The sequence below is a fragment of the Tenrec ecaudatus genome, chromosome 3 (assembly GCF_050624435.1).
Source record: "Tenrec ecaudatus isolate mTenEca1 chromosome 3, mTenEca1.hap1, whole genome shotgun sequence".
NCBI classification, from domain to species: domain Eukaryota; kingdom Metazoa; phylum Chordata; class Mammalia; order Afrosoricida; family Tenrecidae; genus Tenrec; species Tenrec ecaudatus.
Window position 1 is genome coordinate 79,482,580 of NC_134532.1, and position 9,468 is coordinate 79,492,047.

General features: G+C 37.5%; 1 pseudogene; it reads right to left on the minus strand.

Annotated features, from left to right (window-relative positions):
• Positions 1-7,480: 7,480 nt before the first annotated feature.
• On the minus strand, positions 7,481-8,108 carry LOC142442296 (large ribosomal subunit protein uL6 pseudogene; annotated as a pseudogene).
• Positions 8,109-9,468: the final 1,360 nt, after the last annotated feature.

Consider the following 9,468-nt stretch of genomic DNA (forward strand, 5'->3'; position numbering starts at 1 on the left):
GTTGTTCTTGTCCTTTTGCCCTTGGCTAACTTCATTTGACATAATTGCCTCCAACCCTTCCCATGAGACGATGTGCTTCATGAATTCATTATCACTTTTAGGGATGTGTAGTACTCTAATGGTTGTATATACCAGAGTTTTTTAACCCATTCATCAATTGATGGAAATTTAGCATGTTTCCAGTTCTTTGCAACTGAGAACTGTGTCACAGTGACCATTGGGGTACAGATGCTTGGCCGTGTTCTGTTTCTTTCTTTTTCTGGGTATATACCTAATGGGTGGATTGCTGGGTCATATGGTAACTCAATTTACACTTGTTTTAGATATCACCAAATTGATTTTCATAATGGGTGCTGTGTTAGTCTGGGTAGATTAGAGAAACAAATCCATGGACACGCATATGTATATAAGAAAGAGATTTATATATAAGAGGAATTGAACATTGAGAAAACATCCCAACCCAGTGCAGTCCAAGGCCATAAATCTAATATTAGCCGATATGTCTGATACCAATCTATAAAGTCCTCTCAGACTCATGAAACACATACAATGAAGCCAAATGCAGGATGATCACAAGTCATTGGGTAGAAAGTCTTTTGTTTCAGTGGCGTTGTAAGCATCTCAGCATTAGCAGGGGTCTCTCTGTGGCTTCTCTGGTTTCGGAGGTCTGGTTGCATCCATGTGGCTTCTCTTCTGCAATGTCTCCCCCAGAGTAGCAGAGAGAGTGTCTTTGACCTCCAAGAAAGAAGCACCAGAATTCTCAGGAGAAGGTCATGTCCACAGAAGTCTCATTGGCTATCTCTAGATTGACAACCTAGACCCCACCCCTACACTCTTAATCCTTAAATTGACACCAGATTAGGTGACTGCCACAGCTGCACATACCGACAGGTCCACCAGCAGTGGATGAGAGTTCCTGTCTCATCACAGCCCCTCCAACACTTGTCACTTTCTGATTTTTTGAATTGGGCTAACTTTGAGTGTGTTAAGTTGCACCTCATAGTTGTTTTAATTTACATTGCTCTTATGGCTAATAACCAGCAACATTTTCTCATATTCAGATTTCTGCCCCTGTGAAACTTCTGTTCAGGTCCTTTGCCCACCTTCTCAATGGGCTCTTTTTTTTTTCTTTCTTATTATAGGCTAGCAGAGTATTGTGGGTTTTAGTGATAAGACCTTTGTCTTTTGTGTCCTTGCTAAAGATCTTTTCCTAGTCTGTGGGCCCTCTTATTACTCTCTTGGTGAAGTCTTTCAACGAAGACAGATGTTTTATCTTTAGTATATCCCACTAGTCAATTTGTCCTTCCTCTGTGTTTGTTTCCTTCCTTATTTCTGATAGCCTATGTATTCTCTGTGCCAAAGGTCTTAGGTTTGCGCCAATTCCCTTATCAATGGCCTTCATAGTTTGTGGTTTTACCTCAAGGTCTGTGATGCACTGTGGATTTATTCTTGTGCATGGAGTGAGGTAAGGTCTTGCTTCATTTTCTTGCAGGTAGATCTCTCTCTATCTTTTTCTCCCCAGCACCACTTGTCCAGAAGTGTATCTGCTTTCCATGTGATATTTTGGGGGCCCTTATCAAAGATCAGTTGTCTTCATGCTGATCATTTAATTTCTGGGGTTTCAGTTCTTTGTCATTTGTCTGAATATCTGTTATTATACCAGTACCACACTGTTTTCACCACTGTGACTGTGTGCTAAAGTCAGGTAAACCATGCTCTCCAAATTTGTCCTTCTTTTAGGGGGGGTTCTCTGCTAATTCTGGGCTTCTCCCCTCTCCATGTATAGTTGGTATTCAATGTTTTCAATTCTTTAAGGAAAGATAGTATTTGTGTTGGTATAGAGTTAAACTTGTATCATGCCTTGGGCAGGACTAAAATTTTTACTATATTAAGTCTTCTGATCCATGAGCATGGAATATTCTTCCATTTGGGGAAGGACCAAAGTTATTGGAAACAATAAACTCTATGTACAAATGATTAAAAATGACTCCAAAAATAAATTATTGTTGTTAGGGATCATAAAGATGGCTCTGATTCCTAGTGTTCTTATACTCAAGAGAACAAAACATTGCATGGTCCTGTGCCCTCCTCACAATTGCTCTTATGCCTGTGCCCATTGATGCAGCCACGGTGTCCATCCATCTCGTAGAGTGCCTTCCTTTTTCTTTTCTGTCCTTCCACTTTACCAATCATGTCTTTTTCATGGACTGGTCTTTAAGACAAAGTCTTGCCATCCTTGCCTCTAAGGAGCTCTCTGATTATAGTTTGTCCTTTGAGCAGTACATAGTACGTTCAATATTATTCTCCGTCTCCACAAATTCAAATGTATCAATTCTTCTATAGTCTTCCTTATTCAATGTCCAACTTTCACATCCATATGAGGCAATTGAAAATACCATGTTAGCTTTGGTCACGCATGCTGTAGTCCGCAGCGTAACATTCTTTCTCATCAGTACTCTAAAGAGGCTTTGTGCAGCAGATTTACCTAATGAAATATGTCTTTTGATCACTTGACTATTGCTTCCATAAGCACTGATTATAGATGAAAATAAGACAAAATCCTAGACTTGAGACTTTCTCCATTTACCATGATAATTATTGGTCCAGTTGTGAAGATTTGGGATTTATTGATATTGAGTTGCAAACCATACTGAAGGCTGAAATTCTTGATCTTCACCAGCAAGTACTTCAAGTCCTTCTTTCATTCAGCAAGCAAAGCTGTGTCATCTGAATGCAACAGGTTGTTAATAATACTTCCTCCAATCCTGATGCCACACTCTTCTCCATATAATCTAGCTTCTAATGATTTACTCCCCATATATATTAAACAATATGGTGAAAGTATACAAAATGAACATGTATGGAGAAAAGAGAAAATAAAGTCCTGTGAGAGGATACAAATAAACAAATTAAATGGAGTAATTCTGAAAACCCTGTTAATCCATGAGTATTATAATATAATTAACTATAGAATTTATAACAAAAAGAATAGTACTTTTCTAGTTTGAGAAACTTATGTACATATCTTTTTGTTTAGTTTTAAAGCTATATTTTTCAAAGTTAAGGGCCAAATATCCAACTAACCAACCATATCTATGATATCAAAGCAATATTATCTCATGGTGTGTCCAAGTAAAACTGCTCCATAAATTTTCAGTGGGTATTTATAGGAAATTGGTCCCCTAGCTCTTTTCTTCCAAGGTACTTCTGCTTGGACTGGAATCACCAACACTTCCGTTAGTAGACGAGAGAGTTATTGGCTCCATCAAAGGGTTCCTGGAGGAATCCAGAGTTAGAACTAAAGAATTCATCTTAAAACTCAAGGAAAAGTGATAGAAATGATGATTATGAAATTTTTCAGTTTGTATCATAGTTAATTTATATGTGAATTTGGTTAGACTATGGTTCTCAATCACTGGGCAAAACACTAGTTGCTGTTTCTCAATTTAATATCTTTTCATAATCTAATATTACCACTTAATCAGTACAAAGGGAATTTTTCTTAGGGTATGTTTTGTTTCCAGACTATAAGCATGTATTTTTTTCAGAATTGTTTTCTCTCTCTTTTAATTTTTTACTTGCTATATCACCTGGCTTATAGAGGAAATGCAAGCTTGTCACATGACATGATCTTGAACTTGTCAGCCTCTGACAATTATGAGTCAACTACTTATTTACATATATATTTATATAATTGCTGTAATTTTAAGGAGCTTCAAAAAGTGTGAACAATTTTAATTATCTTTTAATTTCATTATTCAACAAAAATTTTAACCCCACCCTTGTGTGATATATATTTCTCTATACAACCCTGACTGAGACACTATCCCTTAATGTCTTAATGATTTATTAACAGGAATTCTTATTTGTTTCATTTGAAAACAATTAAAGATATAATTTGAGTGGCAACAATACATATAAGCTAAAAATTAATTTTTCTAATATCAAATAATGAAGAGGTTAGTTTAGTGCCAAAAAAATCTACATTTTTTTGCTTTTAAATTCTAGTTCACTTATGTCGTCCATGTGTACAACTGATTATATAGAGAGAATTGAAATTCTCACATTTAAAACTTGCTTAGTAATTTAGAGTATGTGGGAACATTTAATCTCTACAAGCACTATATAGCATGAATCTACACATATTAGCATTTGGTCATTATTTCCTTGAAAGGTTGTCTATTTATTCAAAGATGTTAATTAAAGTCTTTCTGGTTTAATTACTATCATTTGGACCATTCAGCCTCATCTATGTCTCATAGTTTTCTTTTTGAACCAGGCAGAGCTATATCTCTAACATAAAAACAAGCTAAATAAAAATAACCTATATTTTATCTGTTCTTTTGCTTTGGAAACTAGGTCATCTTGACATTTAGCAATCTGGTTGAATTATACTTGTGGTACCTTAATAAACAAGGGCCTGGTGAGTACATTAAACTCTTAATATACCAGATAAGACTTCATGGTGAGTTCCGTCTCAGGGAGCAGAATCATTGTATTGATTGGATGAGTCTAAGAGAGACATCTGCTGGATATACTTAAATAGATTCTCTTGAGTAATTGTTATCATAACTGGATGTCCCACTTTTCAATATGTGTTAAAGAGGGGGAAAGGTACTAAAATACACCAGTTTATTTCTAGAATCCAGGTTTCATTCAAATAATATTGTTAATTAGTAATCAAGTTTTTTAAAGACAAGTTAGTATTGTACTATATAGAAAATGCTTTGCAAAAGCTCATTTATAGTGTCTGTTCTTCTTTTAAATAATGCATAAATACAAAAATGAACAACTGAAAAACATACAATCACAGAGCAATGCTAAACAAATAAATGAATAAATAGGAAACTAATATAGCTGAAGATCAATGTTTGCTACAAGCCAAGAACTGGTTGAACAAAAGAAAAACGAATGTTGAATAACAGAAAATGTGAAATAATTGCCTTAGATATTCACACGTAGCATTTCTTACTTGACCCATCAAATCTTTACAGCTACGTGTCTATATCATAAGTCGTTTTCCCCCTTTGCTACTTAAATTTGATGACATATTTATTTATTTGAATGGTATCAAAATGACAACTCATTGTTTTGCAAAATTTTTGTTTGGGGCCGGCATCATTTATAGAGAAAAAGAAAAGTAGACATGCTTTACACAGTTGTATCTGTGTGTACACTCTGTTTTTTCTGACCATTGCTTTGAAAAATATGTCCATTTAGAAAGTTCAGCCGCCATAAGTAAAACAAAGAAAGAGTTAAAGCAGTTGAATGAAAGTGCAATGTCTGATACCTGGGATTGATGCCAGAAAAAGATTGCAGCCCCTGAAAAAGTCTTTCTCTTTTTATATGAGTTTTATAAAAATAGCCAGTGATTATATTTTTAGAAGTGGCTTATTTCTTTGACCAACTGTGTAAAAGACAGACTCAATCTCTTACAACAAATTTCTTTTGGTTCAAACTGGTGCCTTATCTGACCATTCCATCTACATCGTTCTCCTGGTGGTACTATTGCTTCTTTGCTGTTTTTCTCCCTTTCCTCTGGAGATGAGTTGCTGCATCAGTTTGTGTTAAAGAATTGTGCCATTTTTGTCTGTGAGAGTAAGAAGAACCTTATCTTCCTTCATTCACTGGTAGCAGCTTAAGTTGTAATTTTGGCTGAGGAGGTAAATATTATTTGCATATTAAAACTCTTCTATCACATTACTCCTCTCAAATTCTAGGTCATAAAAATAACTTGGATCTTTATAGGCTACAAATCACAAAATAATATCTAAAAATTGACCCTTATCATAACCCTTTGAAAATATTTCCCTGTTTTATTTAATTTTATTCCCTCCCTTTTCCTCCATAGTTCAAATTACACACACACATATATTCACAATTTATTGACTTATGATTCATATATTAGACACTCCAGTAGTTTAAGCATATTAAAAAGTTATGCAATCCTCACCACAACCAATTTTAAAACATTTTCTTCTTTTTTGTACTCATCATCACTCCCCTTATTCCACCATGCTCTACTTCCATAATGCCAAGAAATTATTAAGCCAGTGACTGTCTCTGTAAATTAATGTATCCTGAATTATCCTTATACTTTTAAAAGTTATCTTATTATCATTATTTTAAAAGATCATTTTATTGGGGGATCTTACAGCTCTCATACATCAATTGTATCAAACATATTCGTGCATATGTTACCATCATTATTTTCTAAACACTTTCCATTTGAGCCCTTGGTATAAGTTCCTCTTTTTTCCCTTCCTTCACTCCATCCCACCTTCATGACCCCTTGATAAATTATAAATTATTATTATTTTCATATCTTACACCCAGTGCTAGCTCCCTTCCCCCACAGTTTCTATTTCTCCTCCCATTATGTGTGGTTATTTTTGTGTCATTGTGATCCACTCTCCCTCCCTCCCCTTCTCCCCCCACCTTCCTCCTTCCCTCCTGGTATCGCTACTCCCATTTCTTTTGCCGGGGAGTATATCTGACCTGGATTCCACACGTCATGAGCCCTTATCTGTACCAGTGTACATGCTCCGATCTAGTCAGAACTGAAGGGCAGGACTGGGGTCATGATAGTGGGGTGTTAGGAAGCCTCAAGAAACCAGAGGAATATTGTGTGTTTCATTGGTGCTATACTTGATCCCTTCCTTATGTGAGGGAATGTCCCATTGTCTACAGATGGGTTTGGGGCCTCTGCTCTGAACACCTCATGCTCAACAACATGTTTGTTTGTTCATTTGTTTCTTTGGGGGTCTTTAGATGCCTCTTACGTGATTTGGTCAACATCTCATGATCTGACTGCCTGATGGGTTTCTTCCATATGGGCTTGTTGCTTCTCTGAAAGATGGCCGCTTTGTTAACTACAAGAGCCCAGAACTATATCTTTGTTTTTTAAATCATTTTATTAGAGGCAGGTAAAACTCATCACAATCCATACATATTGTCTCAAGCACATTTGTACATATGTTGCCATCATCATTTTCAAAACATTGTCTTTTTACTTGAGCCCTTAATATCAGCTCATTCCACCCTGACTCACCCTCCCTCATGAACTCTTGACAATCCATAAATCATTATTCCTTTTAGTGTCTTTTTTTCATTACATAACTTTTATTGGATTAGATCAAAGCATCACAGACAAGTCTAAAGGAATCATGTAGACCAGTGGTTCTCAACCTGCGGGGCACAAAACATTTGGGGGTCAAACGGCCCTTTCACAGGGGTCATCTAAAACCATCAGAAAACGCATAAATATTTCACAATATATAATTACATATTGTTTTGTGATTAATCACTGTGTTTTAATTATGTTTAATTATGTTCAATTTTTAACTTTGAAAATACATCCTACATATCAGATATTTACATTATGATTCCTTACAGTAGCAAAATTGCAGTTAGGAAGTGGCAACGAAAATAATTTTATGGTTGGGGGGGTCACCTCAACATGAGGAACTGTGTTAAAGGGTTATGGCATGAGGAAGGTTGAGAAACACTGATCTAGATAGTCGCTGGACACCTCACAGAGCTGATTCGTCAGCTTCTGAACTGTCCCTTTTTCAGAAACGTAGATATTGTCCAAAAACTTTCGGATATCCTTGTTTTTAACTGTTGTGGCTTGCTGAATTAAAGCAGATGGATTTGATATGAGTTCAATGTTGTTTCCTTCAAGAATTAACTCGTCTTTCTGGGCTTGAGAAACAGAACAAGCAACACCTGTCTTCATGCGAACCCTCTGGATGTATTTTTCACCCAAGAAGCTACGAATTTCAACAAGAGGCCCATTCTCCTGAGTAACCACGTTGATGGGGAAGTGGGCATACACAGACCTCATCTTGTATGGGAAGCCCTATGTAACATCCTTGAACATGTTCTGCACATGACTACAGATAGTCCGGATGGTAGTTCCTTTCTAGTTTCCAATTGTCAACTCAAAGCCTCTTCTTTTTTCCAGGAAGACTGAGTTTTATATTGATGTGATTGAAGTCCCTAGGCAGGGTTCCCCTGGAATCCTTCACGATGACTTTGAACCCCATCAGGGAAATGTCGACATTCTCTGGAATGTCGACAGTCTAGTTGCTGAGAATGGTCTTCATTCTCTTTTCATGTCTTATAGCAACCACTGTCTCCCTTTACCCACTTTTCTGCTGTCCATCCCCTTGGGAGGGGGTTATAGGTAGATCATTGTATTCAGTTCTGCCTTTCTCCTCTCACCTTCCCCCCACCCACTCTTATCATTGGTCCTGATGGGTTTATCTGTCCTGGCTTCCCTGCAAGCCAAGTCCCTATTTGTACCAGTGTACATGCTCTGGTATAGCCAACCTGTAAGGTAGAATTGGGGTCATGATAGTGGGGGCGGAGGGAGCATTAAAGAACTAGAAGAAAGTTATATGTTTTATCAGTGCTATGCTGCACCCTGCCTGGCTTGTCTCTTCCTCGTGACCCTTCTGTGAGGGGATGTCCAACTATCTACAGATGGACTTTGGGTCTCCACTCCACTCTTCCCCTCATTCACATTGATAGGATTTTTGTTCTGGGTCTTTGATGCCTGATACCTGAACCCATCAATACCCCATGATCACACAGGCTGGTGTGCCTCCATATGGGCTTTATTGCTTCTCAGCTAGATGGCAACTTATTTATCTTCAAGCCTTTAAGACCCAGGCAATATATCTTTTGATAGCCAGCCACTATCTGCTTTCTTCACCACATTTGCTTGTGCACCAAGTTTGTCTTCGGCTATCTTGCTGGGAGGGTGAGCATCACAGATTGTTAGAACAGAGTGTTCTTGTGCTGAGGGAGGGCTTGAACAGAAAACCAAAGTCTGTCCACTACCTCAATGTATTTCCACATAAATATATGTATATCGGCAATGTCTCTGTTTTTATGAATTAATATATTTCCATGTGTACACCCTTAAGTTTATACCTCTATCCATAGCTTTCTTTCCTAGATATTTCCTCTGTTTTCTTTCACCTTCCTCCTGCCCTACCATCAGGTTCTCCCTTCTTCTGCCTCTTAGTAACTCCTCATAGCTAGATTGCTGTTGTTCCATCACCCGCAGGATCTCTATGTCCGCCTCATTGTTGATTTTAATTCCCTAGTTATTCCCTGGTCTATGGTGTTGTTGGCTCACCGCTCCCTTCCCTCTCCTCCCAAAGCTTTCTGGAACCATGGTCCAGTTGCTTTCTCCTCAGACTTGCTTCCCATGCCTATCTTATATAGGTAAGCCAACCAACAATAACAGAGACAAAACAAAAGGAAAACATAACATTGAATAAAAAGGATAAATAAATAGCAATACAAACAAAAAGCAGGCATAGATAGTTCCAGTTAGTCTGCTGACCTTTATGACTATCTCCCCAGGGTCTGTGGCAGAGGGGTTCCAGGAAATGCCCCTCCTAGATATGAAGTCAATTTTGGAGGCTCCTCGGGGACTTTGTGGTTTGGCTTTAC